The sequence below is a fragment of the Pan paniscus genome, chromosome 3, assembly GCF_029289425.2.
Source record: "Pan paniscus chromosome 3, NHGRI_mPanPan1-v2.0_pri, whole genome shotgun sequence".
Lineage (NCBI taxonomy): Eukaryota > Metazoa > Chordata > Mammalia > Primates > Hominidae > Pan > Pan paniscus.
Window position 1 is genome coordinate 85,773,531 of NC_073252.2, and position 21,608 is coordinate 85,795,138.

Below are 21,608 nucleotides of genomic sequence, written 5' to 3' on the forward strand. Positions count from 1 at the left end.
TTTCTATCAGTCTCCTATATACTTTTGTTCTTTCCTGCAGCCTATTGCTTTTTTTCATGGTATTTCAATCTAGTTACTTACTACAAATCTACATTCCTTTTCACGAATACTCTCTTCAACTGCAACCATTCTATTGTTAAACGCATCTACTGAGATCTTAATTTTAGCTATTGTGTTTTTGGTTCTTGAGTTTTCATTTTATTCTTTTCTATATCTATTTGTCCTCTGATATAAAATTTTTAATATTTTCTTGAATATGTTAATAATAGCTGGTTTAAATCCATTTATTATGACTGCAATATCTGGGCCACTTATGAGTCTAGACCCATTCTCTAATCTTACCCTTGGTCTTCCTTCTTGGGATGACTGGTACATTTGTTTAATTATTAGACATTGTTTAGGAAAAAATGTGGATGCTATAAATGCTATAGAGTGGAGGCAAATGAGGTAGTCAAATTGCTTAAGGAAAGAAGATTTATTCTGGATGTAGAAATTATAATGCACTTCATTCCTAGGCTAAACTGCCATTTTTGAGAGGTCTTCAGTGTTTGACTTCAAAATCCAAAATAATATAAAATTCTGCTCTGCTCTTCTTTTCTCTCAGTGCACACATCAGCACGTTGCCAGACAGATTCACATTCTCTTTAGAGAAGAACATTCAGGTGGGTAATGGGCTCTGCAAGGTGAACACCCAGATCCTTCCTTCGGGACTGAGGCACTCATTTGCTCAGCTGTCGGGAGTGTTGCTTTCTGAGAGCTCATAGCTGAGTTCCTCTGCAGGAATTGCTGAAGGAAATGGCCTCACCCAAAATTACACTCACTACCAGGAGCAGCCCACATCCCAAGACTGGTCAACCATTAGTACAAAGACTTCGACCCCTTGCCTTAATTCAGGGCAAGTCTCAAGGGACATTACTGCTTCGGAACTCCCTGTGGAATTGGCTGAGGCCTGTGTTGCAACTGATTCACAGCTCAACTTCTCCATCTGCCCTCCTACTTCCCTCCTTCACTTCCTCCTGCTTCCCTCCTCCTCTTACAGGTATTATATTACTCCTGAAAGCATTCTCCCATCTACATCCTATGTGGACATGTCCATCTGGGGAGGGGTGGGAGCATCCAGGTGGGGACATCAGCACTTTTTTTTTTCTTTTTTTGAGATGGAGTCTTACTCTGTCACCTAGGCTGGAGTGCAGTGGCTCGATCTCAACTCAGTGCAACATCCATTTCCCCAGTTCAAGCGATTCTCCTGCCTCAGCCTCCTGAGTAACTGAGACTACAGGTGTGCGCCACCACACCCAGCTAATTTTTGTATTTTTAGTAGAGATGGGTTTCACCATGTTGGCCAAGATGGTCTCGATTTCCTGACCTTGTGATCCACCCGCCTCGGCCTCCCAAAGTGTTGGGATTACAGGTTTGAGCCACTGCACCCAGCCTCAGCATTTTTTAAGTTTATTCCCACTAATCGTCCCATGGCCCACACCTGCTCTTCACGTCTTGATTTTGAACTCAGAGCTTCAGGATTCCCCAAAAGGAATGCTGCTAATACTTGTTTACATTTTTTTGTTTTCTATTCAAATAAATCCTATCTGATTTCAGTCCTCTAGGAATTCTTTAGAATTTTTGATCCACCGATATCCCCTTTCCCCTCACATCAGACAGGTAATGTGCCAACATGGTAATAAGGTTTGAGGAAGGCACATCTTGAGTGTAAAACACAGTCATCATTCTTACAAACCACAAAAGGATCTGATGACACCTTTTTACAGTATCCTTTTTTAAAAACTGCTTACATTTTAGTGAAATGTTACAAAGAAATAAAGAAGACAAATGTGCTCAGTCCATCAGCAGAGATCAATGTAATCAGGCTGCTATCTTGAGTTAGAATCTCCTTTTCCTGTGAATTTTTTCCTCCAAACTTTGAGGTTTTGTAGCAATACCAAAAGGATCTACAGAGTTTCAGACAAAAGGCTTATTATATACTTGAAGGTATTGTTTTTTTACATTTCATTTCACTGATGTTTTGAATTATGTTATCTTGAAAATAAAAAATGAAAAAAATTATGGTGTTCATATACTTATTTGTACTGTTCAATACTTTTGCAATGTCAAAATAAATATAATTCAATTATTTCCACAAAAATGGCTATTAAGTTTCATGAGAAACTACATATTTATATATACTCTCTAAATATTTATGTCTGTTTTTTTTTTTTTACACAGAAGTTAGGGCCTGCGCAAAGAATGGTTACTTGTTATATAACAATTGAAGATGGCCAAATAGGAACAGCTCCAGTCTACAGCTCCCGGTGTGAGTGATGCAGAAGACGGGTGATTTCTGCATTTCCAACTGAGGTACTGGGTTCATCTCACTGGGGAGTGCTGGACAGTGGGTGCAGGACAGTGGATGCAGCGCACTGTGTGTGAGCCGAAGCAGGGCAAGGCATTGCCTCACCTGGGAAGCACAAGGGTTCAGGGAATTCCCTTTCCTGGTCAAAGAAAGGGGTGACAGACGGCACCTGGAAAATTGGGTCACTCCCACCCTGATACTGTGCTTTTCTGATGAGCTTAAAAAACAGCACACCAGGAGACTATATCCCGCACCTGGCTCAGAGGGTCCTATGCCCATGGAGCCTTGCTCATTGCTAGCATGGCAGTCTGAGATCAAACTGCAAGGCAGCAGCAAGGCTGGGGGAGGGGCGCCAGCCATTGCTCAGGCTTGAGTAGGTAAACAAAGCAGCTGGGAAACTTGAACTGGGTGGAGCCCACCACAGCTCAAGGAGGCCTGCCTGCCTCTGTAGGCTCCACCTCTAGCGACACGGCATGGACAAACAAAAGGCAGCAATAACCTCTGCAGACTTAAATGTCCCTGTCTGACAGCTTTAAAGAGAGTAGTGGTTCTCCCAGCACGCAGCTTGAGATCTGAGAACAGGCAGACTGCCTCCTCAAGTGGGTCCCTGACCCCTGAGTAGCTTAACTGGGAGGCATCCCCCAGTACAGGCGGACTGACACTTCACATGGCTGGGTACTCCTCTGAGACAAAACTTCCAGAGGAATGATCAGGCAGCAGCATTTGCAGTTCGCCAATATCTGCTGTTCTGCAGCCACTGCTGCTGATACCCAGGCAAACACAGTCTGGAGTGGACCTCCAGTAAACTCCAACAGACCTGCAGCTGAGGGTCCTGACTGTTAGAAGGAAAACTAACAAACAGAAAGGACATCCACACCAAAAACCCATCTGTACGTCACCATCATCAAAGACCAAAGGTAGATAAAACCACAAAGATGGGGAAAAAACAGAGCAGAAAAACCGGAAACTCTAAAAATCAGAGCACCTCTCCTCCTCCAAAGGAATGCAGCTCCTCATCAGCAATGGAACAAAGCTGGATGGAGAATGACATTGACGACTTGACAGAGGAAGGCTTCAGAAGATCAAACTACTCCGAGCTAAAGGAGGAAGTTCGAACCAATGGCAAAGAAGTTAAAAACTTTGAAAAAAAATTAGACGAATGGATAACTAGAATAACCAATGCAGAGAAGTCCTTAAAGGACCTGATGGAGCTGAAAACCACGGCATGAGAACTACGCGATGAATGCACAAGCCTCGGTAACCGATGCGATCAACTGGTAGAAAGGGTATCAGCAATGGAAGAAGAAATGAATGAAATGAAGTGTGAAGAGAAGTTTAGAGAAAAAAGAATAAAAAGAAATGAACAAAGCCTCCAAGAAATATGGGACTACGTGAAAAGACCAAATCTACGTCTAATTGGTGTACCTGAAAGTGGTGGGGAGAATGGGACCAAGTTGGAAAACACTCTGCAGGATATTATCCAGGAGAACTTCCCCAATCTAGCAAGGCAGGCCAACGTTCAGATTCAGGAAATACAGAGAATGCCACAAAGATACTCCTCGAGAAGAGCAACTCCAAGACACATAATTGTCAGATTCACCAAAGTTGAAATGAAGGAAAAAATGTTAAGGGCAACCAGAGAGAAAGGTCGGGTGACCCACAAAGGGAAGCCCATCAGACTAACAGCTGATCTCTCAGCAGAAACTCTACAAGCCAGAAGAGAGTGAGGGCCAATATTCAACATTCTTAAAGAAAAGAATTTTCAACCCAGGATTTCATATCCAGCCAAACTAAGCTTCATAAGTGAAGGAGAAATAAAATACCTTACAGACAAGCAAATGCTGAGAGATTTTGTCACCACTAGGCCTGCCCTAAAAGAGCTCCTGAAGGAAGCAGTAAACATGGAAAGGAACAACCAGTACCAGCCACTGCAAAAACATGCCAAATTGTAAAGACCATCGAGGCTAGGAAGAAACAGCATGAACTAACGAGCAAAATAACCAGCTAACATCATAATGACAGGATCAAACTCACACATGACAATACTAACCTTAAGTGTAAATGGGCTAAATGCTCCAATTAAAAGGCACAGACTGGCAAATTGGATAAAGAGTCAAGACCCATCAGTGTGCTGTATTCAGGAAACCCATCTCACGTGCAGAGACACACATAGGCTCAAAATAAAGGGATGGAGGAAGATCTACCAAGCAAATGGAAAACAATAAAAAGGCAGGGTTTGCAATCCTAGTCTTGGATAAAACAGACTTTAAACCAACAAAGATCAAAAGAGACAAAGAAGGCCATTACATAATGGTAAAGGGATCAATTCAACAAGAACTAACTATCCTAAATATATATGCACCCAATACAGGAGCACCCAGATTCATAAAGCAAGTCCTTAGTGACCTACAAAGAGACTTAGACTCCCACGCAATAATAATGGGAGACTTTAACACTCCACTGTCAACATTAGACAGATCAATGAGACAGAAAGTTAACAAGGATAACCAGGAATTGAACTCAGCTCTGCACCAAGCAGACCAATAGACATCTGCAGAACTCTCCATCCCACATTAACAGAATATACATTATTTTCAGCACCACACCACACCTATTCCAAAATTGACCACATAGTTGGAAGTAATGCACTCCTCAGCAAATGTAAAAGAACAGAAATTATAACAAGCTGTCTCTCAGACCACAGTGTAATCAAACTAGAACTCAGGATTAAGAAACTCACTCAAAACCACTCAACTACATGGAAACTGAACAACCTGCTCCTGAATGACTACTGGGTACATAACGAAATGAAGGCAGAAATAAAGATATTCTTTGAAACCAACAAGAACAAAGACTCAACATACCAGAATCTCTGGGACACATTCAAAGCAGTGTGTAGAGGGAAATTTATAGCACTAAATGCCCACAAGAGAAAGCAGGAAAGACCTGAAATTGACACCCTAACATCACAATTAAAAGAACTAGAGAAGCAAGAGCAAACACATTCAAAAGCTAGCAGAAGGCAAGAAATAACTAAGATCAGAGCAGAACTGAAGGAAATAGAGACACAAAAAACCCTTCAAAAAATCAATGAATCCAAGAGCTGGTTTTTTGAAAAGATCAATGAAATTGATAGACCGCTAGCAAGACTAATAAAGAAGAAAAGAGAGAAGAATCAAATAGATGCAATAAAATATGACAAAGGGGATATCACCACTGATCCCACAGAAATACAAACTACCATCAGAGAATACTATAAACACCTCTACGCAAATAAATTAGAAAACCTAGAAGAAATGGATAAATTCCTCGACACATACACCCTCCCAAGACTAAACCAGGAAGAAGCTGAATATCTGAATAGACCAACAACAGGTTCTGAAATTGAGGCAATAATTAATAGCTTACCAACCAAAAAAAGTCCAGGACCAGAGGGATTCACAGCCGAATTCTACCAGAGGTACAAGGAGCAGCTGGTACCATTCCTTCTGAAACTATTCCAATCAATAGAAAAAGAGGGAATCCTCCCTAACTCATTTTATGAGGGCAGCATCATCCTGATACCAATGCCTGGCAGAGACACAACAAAAAAAGAGAATTTTAGACCAATATCCTTGATGAACATTGATGCAAAAATCCTCAATAAAATACTGGCAAACCGAATCCAGCAACACGTCAAAGAGCTTATCCACCATGATCAAGTGGGCTTCATCCTTGGGATGCAAGGCTGGTTCAACATATGAAAATCAATAAACGTAATCCAGCATATAAACAGAACCAAAGACAAAAACCACATGATTATCTCAATAGATGCAGAAAAGGCCTTTGACAAAATTCAACAACGCTTCATGCTAAAAACTCTCAATAAATTAGGTATTGATGGGACATATCTGAAAATAATAAGAACTATCTATGACAAACCCACAGCCAATATCATACTGAATGGACAAAAACTGGAAGCATTCCCTTTGAAAACTGGCACAAGACAGGGATACCCTCTCTCCCCATTCCTATTCAACATAGTGTTGGAAGTTCTGGCCAGGACAATCAGACAGGAGAATGAAATAAAGGGCATTCAATTAGGAAAAGAGGAAGTCAAATTGTCCATGTTTGCAGATGACATGATTGTATATTTAGAAAACCCCATCATCTCAGCCCAAAATCTCCTTAAGCTGATAAGCAAATTCAGCAAAGTCCCAGGATACAAAATCAATGTGCAAAAATCACAAGCATTCTTATACACTAATAACAGACAAACAGAGAGCTAAATCATGAGTGAACTCCCATTCACAATTGCTTCAAAGAGAATAAAATACCTAGGAATCCAACTTACAAGGGATGTGAAGGACCTCTTCAAGGAGAACTACAAACCACTGCTCAATGAAATAAAAGAGGATACAAACAAATGGAAGAACATTCCATGCTCATGGATAGGAAGAATCAATATCGTGAAACTGGCCATACTGCCCAAGGTAATTTATAGATTTAATGCCATCCCCATCAAGCTACCAATGACTTTCTTCACAGAATAGGAAAAAACTATTTTAAAGTTCATATGGAACCAAAAAAGAGCCCGCATTGCCAAGTCAATCCTAAACCAAAAGAACAAAGCTGGAGGCATCACGCTACCTGACTTCAAACTATACTACAAGGCTACAGTAACCAAGACAGCATGGTACTGGTACCAAAACAGAGATATAGACCAATGGGACAGAAGAGAGGCCTCAGAAATAACACCCCACATCTACAACCATCTGATCTTTGACAAACCTGACAAAAACAAGAAATGGGGAAAGGATTCCATATTTAATAAATGGTGCTGGGAAAACTGGCTAGCCATATGTAGAAAGCTGAAACTGGATCCCTTCCTTACACCTTACACAAAAATTAATTCAAGATGGATTAAAGACTTAAACGTTAGACCTAAAACCATAAAAACCCTAGAAGAAAACCTAGGCAATACCACTCAGGACATAGGCATGGGCAAGGACTTCATGTCTAAAACACCAAAAACAATGGCAACAATAGCCAAAATTGACAAATGGGATCTAATTAAACTAAAGAGCTTCTGCACAGCAAAAGAAAACACCATCAGAGTGCACAGGCAACCTACAGAATGGGAGAAAATTTTTGCAACCTACTCATCTGACAAAGGGCTAATATCCAGAATCTACAATGAACTCAAACAAATTTACAAGAAAAAAACAAACAACTCCATCAAAAAGTGGGTGAAGGATATAAACAGACACTTCTCAAAAGAAGACATTTATGCAGCCAAAAAACACATGAAAAAATGCTCATCATCACTGGCCATCAGAGAAATGCAAATCAAAACCACAATGAGATACCATCTCACACCAGTTAGAATGGTGATCATTAAAAAGTCAGGAAACAACAGGTGCTGGAGAGGATGTGGAGAAATAGGAACACTTTTACACTGTTGGTGGGACTGTAAACTAGTTCAACCATTGTGGAAATCGGTGTGGCGATTCCTCAGGGACCTAGAACTAGAAATACCATTTGACCCAGCCATCCCATTACTGGGTATATACCCAAAGGATTATAAATCATGCTGCTATAAAGACACATGCACACGTATGTTTATTGTGGCACTATTCACAATAGCAAAGACTTGGAACCAACCCAAATGTCCAACTATGATAGACTGGATTAAGAAAATATGGCACATATACACCATGGAATACTATGCAGCCATAAAAAATGAAGAGTTCATGTCCTCTGTAGGGACGTGGATGATGCTGGAGACCATCATTCTCAGTAAACTATCACAAGGACAGAAAGCCAGGCACTGCATGTTCTCACTCATAGGTGAGAATTGAACAATGAGAACACATGGACACAGGAAGGGGAACATCACACACCAGGGACCTAATGCTAAATGACGAGTTAGTGGGTGCAGCACACCAGCATGGCACATGTATACATATGTAACAAACCTGCACGTTGTGCACATATACCCTAAAACTGAAAGTATAATAAAAACAAGCAAACAAAAAAACAATTCAAAAGAAATGGAGGACCTTAAACTGAGAGGCCCTTTATCAGGAAACAAACTCTGATACTACTTAATGTTACTGTGGGTTCAGTGACAGGCACAGCCATGTGCTATTTTATAAAGATTTACATCTGTTCAAATTTTCTGAAAAGTAATTTGATAATCAATTTTAGAACTTAAAAATATGTGTGATTTCAGATTTAGTAATTCCATTTCTAGGAATCTTTACTAAGGAAATCGTCAGAAATTTAGTCAAAGATACACTTTTTTAAATGTAAACATTCAACAATAGGAATAAAGAAATTATGATACATAGATGTGGAAGAATATTATGCAGCAATAAAAGATTAGGTTTTAAAATATTTTTAATAATCTAGAGAAGCCCTAGAGGTACTGCCAAATGTTATATGATTAGGGGAGGGTAGGGGGTGGGAGGAAAACAGGAATCAGAAAGGTACAGAGGGTATTTTAACTACATCTGTAACTAAAAGACTGGAGGGGCACGCACCCAACCTTAACATCAGTTAGCTAAGTGGTAAGTTTAAGAATAATTTTAACTTTCTTTCTTGCCCTTCACTATATTTTCTCTTTTTCCCTCTAAAATTAGTAGTATCAATTGTCAGAAAATAATATATTTTAAAATTGAAGGAGGGCATAATAGCAAGTTTCAGTTGTATAAAAAGTCTGTGGAGGCAATGGATTTCTGGTTCTATGAGTAGAAATATGGATAAATCTGGAGCTGCCTACAAGTGAGTGAATAATTATCATTTCGATTTTTTAAAAATTTAAATTTAAATTTTTATTTTTTTGTGACAGGGTCTTGCTTTGTCTCCCAGGCTGGAGTGGAGTAGCATGATATCACGATTCACTGCAGGCTCAACCACATGGGCTCAAGCAATCCTCCCACCTCAGCCTTCTAAATAGCTGGGACAACAGGCACGTGCCACCATGCCTGGCTAATTTTTACAAATTTTAATAGAGACAGAGGTCTCACCATGTTGACCAGGCTGATCTCGAACTCCTGAGCTCAAGCCATCCTCCTGCCTCAGCCTCCTAAAGTGCTGGGATTACAAGCGTGAGCCACTAAGCCTGGTTTCAAATGTGTTCCTTTGATATTAATGGTCTCAGTTGGGCATTTGAGTAGATCTGTAATCTACACAGCAGACAAGATATGCCTGGCCTCACTGGTTCCACCTAAAAATAGATGATATATGTTTTTTATTTGAAGAAAAACCAGATGCTTTAGATACCAGGGCCAACGATGCAGAAGACAGTGCTTTGCTATGAAATACCAAGGGTCTGACTTCTCTGGCCAGGGAATTCTGCCTCCTCATAGTGTTGATTACAGGGCCCCTCGATTACAGTCAAGGCTTTTATGATAAGGAAACTTAGATTTGTTTGGATGATCAGAATTTTTTTTTAAATTCACAGAATGTGAGAGATGACCATGGTCTTCAATGTCTGAGTCTAAGAGTCAACCAAATGCCAACCTTTAACATAAAAGAATCTCCTTGGAGAATGCTTAATTTCCAGGAGAACCGGGTCATAAAGTGTCCGTCAAATGCAAAAATAAAACTCCAATGACCATTTTAGTTTAATCTTTGAGTTTAATACTATCTATCTTGATGTTAGGCACATTAAACAAATCTATCTATGTAGATTTTGGCATCATGAATATGTAAAAGTTTCTCCTGACAATAATTGACTCAGAGGTTATAACTACTTCTATGCAACTTCTGGATTGAGATAGCTAGGAATATGTCATCAGGAGAGAAGAGAATTTTCTGAAGTATTTTTCATCCGGTCATTACATATCCACATTAAGAAGTATTCAACATCTCTTCGTTTTGGGGTTAAATACCAACAAGTATGTAAATTATTATTACTTTTACTGTACCTTATATAAATCTACAGGACAAATTCCTCTAAGAGTTTAGATTGAAGTTTCTCTACCCTTCCAAAATGTTTGGCTTTTATCATTGCTAACACTGTTGTTGGTTCCCCCAGGAGCTATAATCAATGCTGGATTTACCCAACAGCTATGCTAAGCATATACTTAACAATGCCAACAGAGTGAAGACACCAAAATCATTTTTTCTAATTTAATTTAATTTAATTTTAATTTTAAGTTCTGGGATACATGTGCAGGATGTGCAGGTTTGTTTTATAGGTAAAAGTGTACGATGGTGGTTTCCTGTACCTATCAAATCGTCACCTAGGTATTAAGCCCCACATGCATTAGCTATTTATCCTGATGCCCTCCAGGCCCCAGTGTGTGTAGTTCCCCTCCCTGTGTCCATGTGTTCTCATTTTTCAGCTCCCACTTATAAGTGAGAACATGCAGTGTCTGGTTTTCTGTTCCTGTGTTAGTTTGCTGAGGATAATGGCTTCCAGCTCCATCCATGTCCCTGCAAAGAGCATGATCTTATTCCTTTTTATGGCTGCATAGTATCCCATTGTGTATCTGTACCACATTTTCTTTATCCAGTATATTATTGATGGGCATTTGGGTTGATTCCATGCCTTTGCTAACCAAAATCATTTTTTAAGGGGTTTGCTATTTCAAATTTTGTTTAAAATGCATCAAATTAGACATCATGGAAAAATGTTTGTTGAAGTATCTTCTAGTTAAAAAAATTTAAATATCACATGGGAGGGTATCTTAATCTTTTCAGGGGTTCTACTACAAACTCTTTGCTCATATTTCCTTACTTTGGATGTCATGAAGCACAGAATTAGCTTCAAAAGCTTCCTTTAATCTTAGTGAGAGATATCAATTTATGTTTGTACTTTCCTGTACCATGTCTAAAATATGACTGATTCCTTTTCAACGTGTATCCTGAGGTTTTCCTGTGTGATTAGGGAGCAATTCAGATGCTAGACTAATGGGCTCTACTTGGAATAAGAAGATAGTTCTTGAGAAAAAAGGCCATGGGAGTCCTCCCATGAGTAGTTATTGAGGAAAGGAGAAGGAAACTAACATTCGTGGAATGCTTGCTATATGCCAGGTGCTGCTAAGTGACCACCAACTGTTCCCTCTTCTTCCTATTCTTACAGTGGCACCATATTTCCCAGCGTCCCTTGCAGTCAGTCAGCTGTTGCCAAGTGACTGAATTACAGCTGGTGGAAAATAAATGGAAATGATGTGTACTGTTTTGGTCCTCCCCAAAATAAAATCTCCCAAAACATGATCCTATCTCTTTTCCTCCATCTGCTATTTGCATGTTTATGGCCAGTGTGACTTGGAAGCCCACAGGTTGAAGATGTCAGAACTCCATCTGCCTGACAATAGGACAGCCTGCCTGGCTGGCCTATAGCACGATATGGAGAACAGCTACTAATCCTACCACCAGCCAGAAAAACGCAGATTGGACGTTTATTTTTTAAGCCACTGACATCAGGGAGGTTATCCATTGGAGCATGTTTAATTTAGTGCATCAACTTTCTTTATGTGGGCTCAACCACAGAATCACGTACATAAAACAGACAAAAAAGTTTTTAAAATTTAAATCATCCCACTATCTATACAGTATGAACTAGTGCTCAAATTGCAGTCTGAATGTATTTTGTCTAATATACACACACACTCACACACACATATATATACATGTGTATATTTATTTTGTGTATATATGTTTGTGTATATATATGTTTACCTATAGAAATTACCATATCTCTGATGACATTCTCTAGAATGTCATCATTAAATTTGGCATGACATTAACTAGCACATCCCATTTAATTTTTATACCTATCAAGGTGGAAATGATTTCATAGATGAGAAGACTGAGGGTTGGGGCTCAGCTCAACTATTTTGTCTTAGGGAACTGTGTCAGGACTTTACCCAGGTATGTCTGGCTCCAAGTATGCCTTTCCACAGTACGTCTCTACCTCATGTCTATTTACTTCCATGACAGCTCGCAAAGCAGTCTGGTGGAAGTGCTGGGAGCTGATGTGAGAGCGCTACCGTGTAGAGCTGTTGGTGAGTCCTGATGTTTCCCCTGCTGAGGGAGCCTACTGAGTGCATTGCGTTCATCCTTGTCCATCTTGTTTATACTCTGAATCTACTCAAGGCACCCACTTGACTAAAGTTTGTCAATGCTCTGTCTTCATTATAACTTAAATTTAAAATTAAACATGTTGGACATAAAAAGATGGGTACATGTATGTTCATTGCAGCTTTTTTATGAGAGAAAAAATGGAAAGAAACCAAATGTCCATCAATAGGAGTATGAATAACCATGTTGTGGTATCTTTATGTAATGGAATACTATTTGTCAATAAAAACAATGAGCTACTGATACATGCTTGCAAATGAATAGATACAAAAAGTATTATGCTCAGAAAAAGAAGTTAGACTCAAAATGAAACTTATTATACCATTCTGTTTCTATAAAGTTCAAGAAAAGGCAAACTAATCTATGGAATAAAAATCAGAATAGTGGTTGTCTCTCGCAAACAGAAACCAGAAAAAGATGTGAGGCAACTTTCCAGTGTAATGGAAACGCTTTATGTGTTTATCGGGATATAAACATTTATTAAAACTGGTTGAACTATATAATTAACATCCATGCATTTTATTATATGTATTTATACCTTGGTTTAAAAACTTAGTTTGTTAAAGGCTTAACGGTTAATCTATATTCTAGTGCCTCCTTAAGCCCTATCAGCTTTGAAACTCTGCTAAGTGCATCTGTCAGCATGGAATATGTTTGGATTACTGCATCAACCCTGCCTTACGTGGACACAAACAGATCCACGGGCCAAAACATGACATAATTTTGAGGGAAAACAAAAAGAAAACATACTCTTTAGAGTTAGATAATCTACAGAGCTAAATTTAAAATAGTCCATAGTTTTCCCCTCAGCCTTGTCTGTTGGTTGGAAGCTGCTGGGCCACCGCCCTCCATGTATATAGGAGCACCTAGAAGTTTCATGTGGGACCACAAGGCTTTCCCTTGCTGTGAATGTGGAAAAATGTAATTCCATTTGTAGTGCCTAGAACTTTGGTATGATTCCAAAAATAATGTGAATGTGAACACTACTGTAAGGTAATAGAAGAAACCTTGTAGTAAAGGGCAGGAAAATTGATTTCCAGTACTCTGGAAATGAAATAAATTCATGTAGGAGTTGGTGAAAGCAGTCTTCATATGTCTAAAACAATAAAAAGAAATATCTCATATCAACTAAATTCACACTAAACACCCACACTGGAATCGTTTTAAAGTTTCCTAGAATGTGTTTCTTTGATTTAGTTTTGATAAGCTTGCTGTCTGTTGAGAAAGAAAAAATGTCAAGTGAAGAAATATTATAAAAAGCATTGCAGTTGGTTTGTTTAGCCATCTCAGAATATGGATATTAAAGTGTTACTGGTGAGCCTCCTCACAAAAAAATATGAACAAAGCTCTTGCTTTAATTATCTTTGTATCTTCAGCATCCATTTTTCACTGTGCCTGGTCCATAGTAAGTGGTGAAATGATGGATGGATGGATGGATGGATGGATGGATGGATGGATGGATGAATGAAAGAAAGAAACTTTGAAGCATCTGTTGCCTGTAATATCAAAGACTAACGAAGAGAAAAACTGGCTTCTATTACTACTGGCTTGTGGAAATATAAATTTGGAGCTTATGAAAAAGCTGAAATTAAGAGGCTACAAATCTCCTACTTCACAGCCATTAGGTACAGAAGTAAGTCTCTAGCTTGCTGGTGTTATGTGAATTGAAGAGAAAAATAGTCCTCTGGTGAAGGGATAAAAGTTTTGAGTAATGTCCAATGTGGGTAGCAGCTATTTCTGGGTGAAAATCATGACCATGTAATTCTCCAAGAAAGCTAATCCCTCTCGTTTCTCTTCTCATTTCAATCTTTCTTATTCAGTTTTAACTGCAGAAGCTGTGGTCTATCGATTTTTAAAATGTTCAAAAATAATCAATAAAATCACCACACCATTTAAAATTTATTTTCCTATATTTGACTTCATTCCCAGGTTTCCTGTAAATTGATTACTGCAATGGTCAAAGAAGTAAACCTTCTTGTTACTGCTCTAAGGTTAAAATGCTATTGTCTAAGACTGATTTGTCAACTTGGTAATTTCATATAAGTTGAAGAATTTAGGTATTTTTACTGCAAACCTCTACTCATTCCTTCTTAACATTAATAAGAAGTCACATTTATTAACTTCTATTCAGAAGAAGCACTGAAAAGCATAAACACCATTTAGCATAACTCTGCAAACATTTTAGGTTTAAGAGTAACAATTTCTATCCCATAACTTTTTCCACTCAGAGTTTTTATATCAGTCACAATAATTAGATCTATCTTCAAAATTAATGGAAAAGAAAAGACAATGTAAAGAGTATAATGTTAATCAGAAAATGTAATTCAATGTTCTGCCATAATCAAAGAAGGCCACAACCCACTGTGCTCCAGGAAATGGCATCTCTCATTTTTCCCAAGCATGCTGTGAATAACTGCATTGCTCTGAAACTTACACGTATGATTTACATCAATTTCAGTTTTGTTCGTTATTCTGCTTAGAGTGAGTAATAGTCTTGTGAGTGAGTAATGAACTACCTTACTAACTTGGGGTTGACTCCTTCACTGTCTAGGTATATCTATAGAACAAAGTTTGAACAATGCAATGGAAAGTCTTTACATTATGATCAAGGTATTTATTAAAACCTACTATTTATGATATGGTTTTTATAAAGAGTAAATGACAGTAACTGACATATAATGATTACCTCTCAAGTGTTTAAAATGTCTTTTGCATTTATTATAAAGTGAATGACAATTGACAAATCAGCCAACATTAAATCTAGCTATAAATTACATAGTAATATCAAGTGTAACTTAAATGGAAAGTGGAGTAATGAAGAGGCAGCAATGGAATATTATAGCTTAGCAAGAATGTGTTTCAGAAAATTGCAATCGTTCTTTCTTTAAATTTTGAAACAAATGGCTATATTGTGCTAACCAAACGCCCTCTTTCTTCAAATATAAATTTTATTTTAGGAAATGAATGAAGCAATTTTTTCCTCCCACTAGTGCCATGGAAGAGCTTTGTCAAGTTCTGAATTTTCTTGTGTCTTTCTTATGATTAGGCAGAGTAAGGTGTTTAGTTTCTTTCTTATGATTAGGCACAGTAAGGCATTTACTTTCTCCATTAGGCCCATCTTTTTCTGCCACCTTCTTTGCTCGCACCTGTTACCCTAGCTATCACCGATACTGTGCTTACAACTTCTCCACGGTCCCCTGAACTGGATAGCAGCCCCCATGCAAGCCAATGCCTCATTTGATCCACTCTGCTGCCTTCATTGAAGTCTTTTAGATTTTGTTGTTGTCGAATAACCTATTCTTTTGTGACTTTCCTCTCTAGCCTTGAACAGTATCTACTACCAATTTTAAAACACCCGAATTCATGGAAAACTTCTGTTTCTCATGGTGGCCAACACTCATTTTACCACAAAGACCAATTCTGGCTTCTCTTGGGTGGCAGCTTCTCACTGTTTGATACAGTAGCACCAACATATGCAAAGACTCTTCCAATTTACCTTAATAAAGTATGAATCTGAATGAGGAGCAGAGCTTTTGAGCTATTACAGGAAAACATAATTACAAGGAGAACTTGGCTCTGGTTTTGAATCAGCCTGAAATTGTAGGCAAATCCTTTGACCCCCACCCTTGATGTAAAACCACACGACCAAGAGAGGACATCATCTCCTGATGCCAGCTCATCACATTTAAAGAAAAATGAGTTCCATGTGTTTTTCACAAAACTTGAAATTTTAATGAACTCTCCAGTCCATCATCCCATAATTGTCCTTAAGATTTTCCTTATACCATGGAAGACTAAATCTGGCCTATTTTGACTATTTCATTTGAGCCAATATTTCTATCAAGGAATGACTACTTCTAGATTTTTAGGTATTTCTATATAAAATTGAAACATATTTTTTTAAATATAGAGGTTATTTTTCTTCCAGAAGGAAGACTGCCAGGTATCAGGTGAAAATAGGCATTTTAACATTTTTGATGGTGGTGGTGATGACAGTGAGAAAAGTTCATGTTTTCCAGAGTTGTTACATTTCTTGCTTAATCTAATTTATTTTATTCCGATGTTGGCCTATCCTTTAACTCATCATTACTTTCTTCTATTTGATTTTATTATAAATTGTTTAAAAAGTTTTAGTTTTAAAAACCAAAGAGAGACGTTTGTCACATCCTTTGCCTCTGAACATGGCCATGCCTGGAGAGTACAAAGGCATAGATAACCATCTTGACTTTCAAAATCCCTCGAACAGATGCATTTCGTAGGTATTTAAAATTTTGAATCTAAATAACTGATATTTTAATATTTAGAATGGTGGATAGGAATTAGGAGGAGGACAGAAATTATATCCCTAGTCAAGTTATGGTATAGTAGGAAGACCTCATCCTCTGCAAAAAGGGACACACACACAAAAGCAGTCATTTCATCAGTCTCTTACTTAGTAAGTTCTTTTTATATGTGCAATACCATGACAGCAATGCAGAGAGTTATTTGGGAATAGAAGAAAAGCAATTAAGTAACTAGAGAATGTCAACATAAAAAAAGAAAAAAAAAAAACCTAAAACTAGACATTTTTAGGACAGAGAAACCCTAGTCAAGAAAAAAAAAATCAGCTACAAGAAAATGAGACATACTTAAGGAGATTATTCTTTCAAGGGGGAGAAACTTGCTTGGAATGCACTAGGCCACAGATATCCTTAAGAATCCACATTGGACACATTCAAGCAGAAAATATCACTATAATTCTCAATAAATGTCCACTAAGTGACCAGCTGGTCTCAGAGGTCCAGTGAGTGTTGTAACCTTTATGGTTGATGCAACAGAATGAGCCATATCATACAAAATTACAAGACCACAACCGAAGACTGGCAGTGATTTGTTTTTTGTGGAATCACAAACTATTATTATTGTCATCATTGCAGAAGGTCCGAGGCAGTGGAAAACCTAGGGGACACCAAAAATATAACCTACCTAGTAACTAAAAGACTATATTTGTCAATTGTGGAATTTCTGAAATGATGATTTCTGAGAACAGATTTCTCAGTTCTTTACCAAAGAATGTGCTGATTTGATTTCAAAAAATTGGCATTTTAACACCATAAAATGAACACTCATGAAACGTTCAGGTTATTCTAAAAGTTACTGAATAATCAAATAATACCATGAAACCTCTCTAGTAAGTAAAAAATTTGTTTCTGGGTGAAAATACAGAGAGTCGAAGAATATTGTTACATAAAGAGCAAGTTCAAAATTATTCCCTCGTCTGTCCATTTGTAGAAAAAGGTTTTTGTTTGTTTGTTTTTTCCTTCACTGTGGCTGGTATAGAATGGGGAAGAAATCCACCATGTTTACTGGAAGGCTGGTATGTCTAAGCATGCCAATACAGTTACTTTTGTCACTTGCTCTATGTCCTTGAATAAATAGCAATGTCCATTTTCTCAGTAACAAGATTACTCCAAAAGTTTCTTGGCCAACTTGTGTCTAGAAATTTTCAAGAATACATATATTTAATTTTTTTGTTCAATGCTTAAGATTAATCATATTTAAAAATAACTAAAATATTCCACTAGAAAGAGAATAATTCTCTATTAGGAGGGAGGGGATTCAAACAGAAGCTTAAGAAATCAAATGAGTTTACCGCAGTTTAGATTCATTTGAAGGCAAATGTAGATGATTTTGAACACCCTCCTCCATTATTTTTTTGACCTTTTTTTAACTTTTCACTTATTACTCTATCACACTCTAAGCATTATATAATTGCTTATTTATTGTATATATCATCTGTCTCCCTACTAAAATATATGGAGGGATTTTGTCACTATTATATTCCCAGAGCCCAGAACAAAGTATGTAATGACACCTGGTAGACTCGATAAATATGTATTCAGTGAATAAATGAATGAGAATGAAGCCTGGAAATCATCTAACTGTGAAGCACTGCTTCTTTAACTTCATAGTTAGTGAGGCCGGGCGCGGTGGCCTGTAATCATGCCTGTAATCCGAGCACTTTGGAAGGCCGAGGTGGGTGAATCACTTGAGGTCCGGAGTTTGAGACCAGCCTTGCCAACATGGTGAAACCCCGTCTCTACTAAAAAAAATACAAAAAATTAGCCAGACATGGTAGCATGCGCCTATAGTCCCAGCTACTCAGGAGGCTAAGGTGGGAGAATTGCTTGAACCCAGGAGGCGGAGGTTGCAGTGAGCCGATGTCATGCCATTGCATTTCAGCCTGGGGTACAGAGTGAAACTTCACCTCAAACAACAACAACAACAACAACAACAACAACAACAGTGTGAAGGAGTTTGATGAAAATATTAAAAGCTTTGAGAATGCACACGCTCGGATTATTATGACAAGATGTTTCCAGGAACAAAAATTTTGGAAGAAAATCACTTTATTCTAATTAACTCACAAAGAATAAAATCATAATAGCTGGTAGAAGGAGGCCACACAAACATTTGCCCAGCCCCAAAGTATACCCCATCTTAATGAAATTCTACAAAGTAAGAACACTCTCTTCCATTTCAATTCTGCAGCAAGGAAGCTATGAATGACACAGAAGGGGTTTAACTGATGGTTTTACACTTTATATCTTCACTACCAATTATATTTTTATACTAAACTAACTTGGTCATAACAGCCAATTTTCCATTTCTTTGGCCAATTCATTTGCAAGTCTGCACTGTTTCAGCACCTCATCGAAACTCTTACAGAGATTTATGTCACTCAGGTTCTGAGCATATTCCAAAAATGGCTTTATCTCATATAAGTAAGCCTGCCCCTGTGCCGGCTGGGTTCCCTGAGGCTCCTGATAAGTGATGTGGGGCCTTGCAAGGCTCAGCATTACTTCCTCCATGGAAGCCTCCAGTGATGGCATGACCTAATGTGTGCCCAACAGCAGAGCCCACAGCCACGCCAACTGCTATGGTTGCCATCTGGGCATCAGACCTGGCTGCAAGGGCACAGCAGCAGGAGAGCCAACTGCAGAGAGGGTGCTGCTGCTGGCTGTGGAGCTGCTGCTGTGGGCCTGTGTGCAGTTCTCACCTGAGATGCCCGGCTGGCCAGAGGGGCCATGTGGGAGGTGTGGCTTCGGCTTCCACATAGCATCCTAGGTGCGGGGTGGCTCAGCGTCTGGATGTGCGAAAATCTGTGAAGAACCCAGGGGTTTCTGAGAAGAAGGAGAGCTGAAGACGAAAAGCCGAAAAAAAAAATTTTAATGCCACATTTATCATTGGTAAAATCACAGACGTATTTGATTCGCCTTTTGTTTTGGCAATTTTAGGTACAGCATTTACTAGAGTGTGAAAAACCAGAGATACTACCCTTATGCTTGTGTAGTGGTTGAGAGAGATAAAGCAATAGATCAGAATCTAGAGTTTGGCCTAAACTAATTGTTCAATATAAAGGAAGTCAACAAGTGTCCCATAATATGTAAGACAATTTGCAAGGCAAATCCCTCCTCCTGAAGGCTAATTTTAGGTAGAAACCTTGTAGCTTGTTTAGATGAATATTGTATATGATTAAAACAACATTTCTCTTTTCAGTTGATTTAGAGTCATTCATCCTATTTTGTTAAGCTGTTCAGTTTGAGTCAAATGAGAGTGAGTCCCTTGCTCTGGACTGAATGCTGTGTCCCCGCCAAAATCCATATGTTGAAACCCTAATCTCTAATGTAATGGTATTTGGAGGTGGAGTCTTTGGGAGTTAATTAGAATTAGGTTAGGTCATGGGATGGGGCCTCATGATGGGATTAATGCCCTCGTAAAAGTAGGAAGAGAGAAGAGATTCATTTCTCACCATGTGAGGACACAGGAAGAAGGCAGCCACTTGCAAACCAGGAGGAGGGCCCTCACCAGACACAGATCTGCCATCTCCTTACTCTTAGATTTCCCAGCTTCCAGAACTCTGAGAAATAAATGTGTGTTGTTTAAACCACCCAGTCTATGGAATTCTGCTATCACAGCCTAAACTGACTAAGATACCTTGAGTATAAATCTGGCAGGAAAGAGAGGTTTAAAAAATTTTACACATTTTAAAATAGGTCTTTAATTTCATTGGCCACAAACCTATTCAGAAAACACATTCTATAATGGCTATCAATATTGTTCCTACGGATGAGCTACGAGCTTCTTATTCAATCTCTCAGAGCAAAAAGCAATACTGATAGACTTGCATTCTCAAAGAAAATAATATTGTCCCATTGGGGAATGGTTCTTAGGAGTACAAAAAAATCTTAGATATTACAATTGTTTATAGCCCTCCAAAGCTCAACCCTATCCAACGAAATCTTATTCCTTTTTCTTGAGACTATAAGCCAATTTCATTGTTTATCATCATGTCATACAGAAATCTAGAAACAATAATGAATTTGTACAGAAAAACCAAATGAATAGCAAATCAGAGCACAACAAAAATAACTTAAATTTGCTATTTTTTTCTCATGATATTAGGAAGATAATCATTTCAAAGCACATGTGTCTACCTTCAGAGTAGTTTTTGTTTACTGGCCAAAGCCTGCCATAAAGTTAAGGCTTTCAGTGCCTCTGTCTGCTCTACTAGCTCTTGGCAAGACTTTTGAGGTCTTCAAGAAAAGTAATGTATCCTGGTGCTCTGGGCTCTGCTGAGCTCTACCAATTCATCTGCAAAGGAGTTGTCCACCCCTTGGTATTTAATTTCTCTCCATAAGGAGACTTTAAATTAAATTAAATTTTGCTCTTTAGCAGAACAATAATGAAAGAAATGGTTCAGAAACACTGGAATAGATGGTCTTCTATTCGTTATTTATTAGGCATTATTTCAAGAATATTTATTGAATACATGCTCTAATTCAGGCACTGTGTGGAGATACTTCAGGCACTTTGGCTGGAGATATAATGACAGATAAAAGATTGTTCCTATTCTCAGCAACTCATAATCTAGAGGGTATGAGAGAGAGGCGACCAGCCACAGTAGAGAAGGTTCGGCACCACCACAGGGGTGCTACGGAAACGTATGGAGAGGTAGATCCAGCCATGGTTGAGATGGGAATAGGGGCAGGCTTCCTGCAGGATGTGACTTCAGAACTGAGTCCTGAAAGACAGACCAGAGTTAGATAGACAAAGGTAGGATGTGCAGAGACCCTGAGAAAAAGATGCGAGGTGCGAAGAAGGAAGTGAAATATTTTTAAATGACTGAGCTTACTGTGAGGGACAG

The 21,608-nt window shown here is 38.5% G+C and overlaps 2 pseudogenes; both read right to left on the reverse strand.

The window, feature by feature from the left end:
• Positions 1-1,649: 1,649 nt before the first annotated feature.
• LOC112439758 (small nucleolar RNA U13) lies at positions 1,650-1,746 on the reverse strand (annotated as a pseudogene).
• A 17,301-nt stretch (positions 1,747-19,047) lies between these two features.
• On the reverse strand, positions 19,048-20,286 carry LOC129397692 (coiled-coil-helix-coiled-coil-helix domain-containing protein 2-like; annotated as a pseudogene).
• Positions 20,287-21,608: the final 1,322 nt, after the last annotated feature.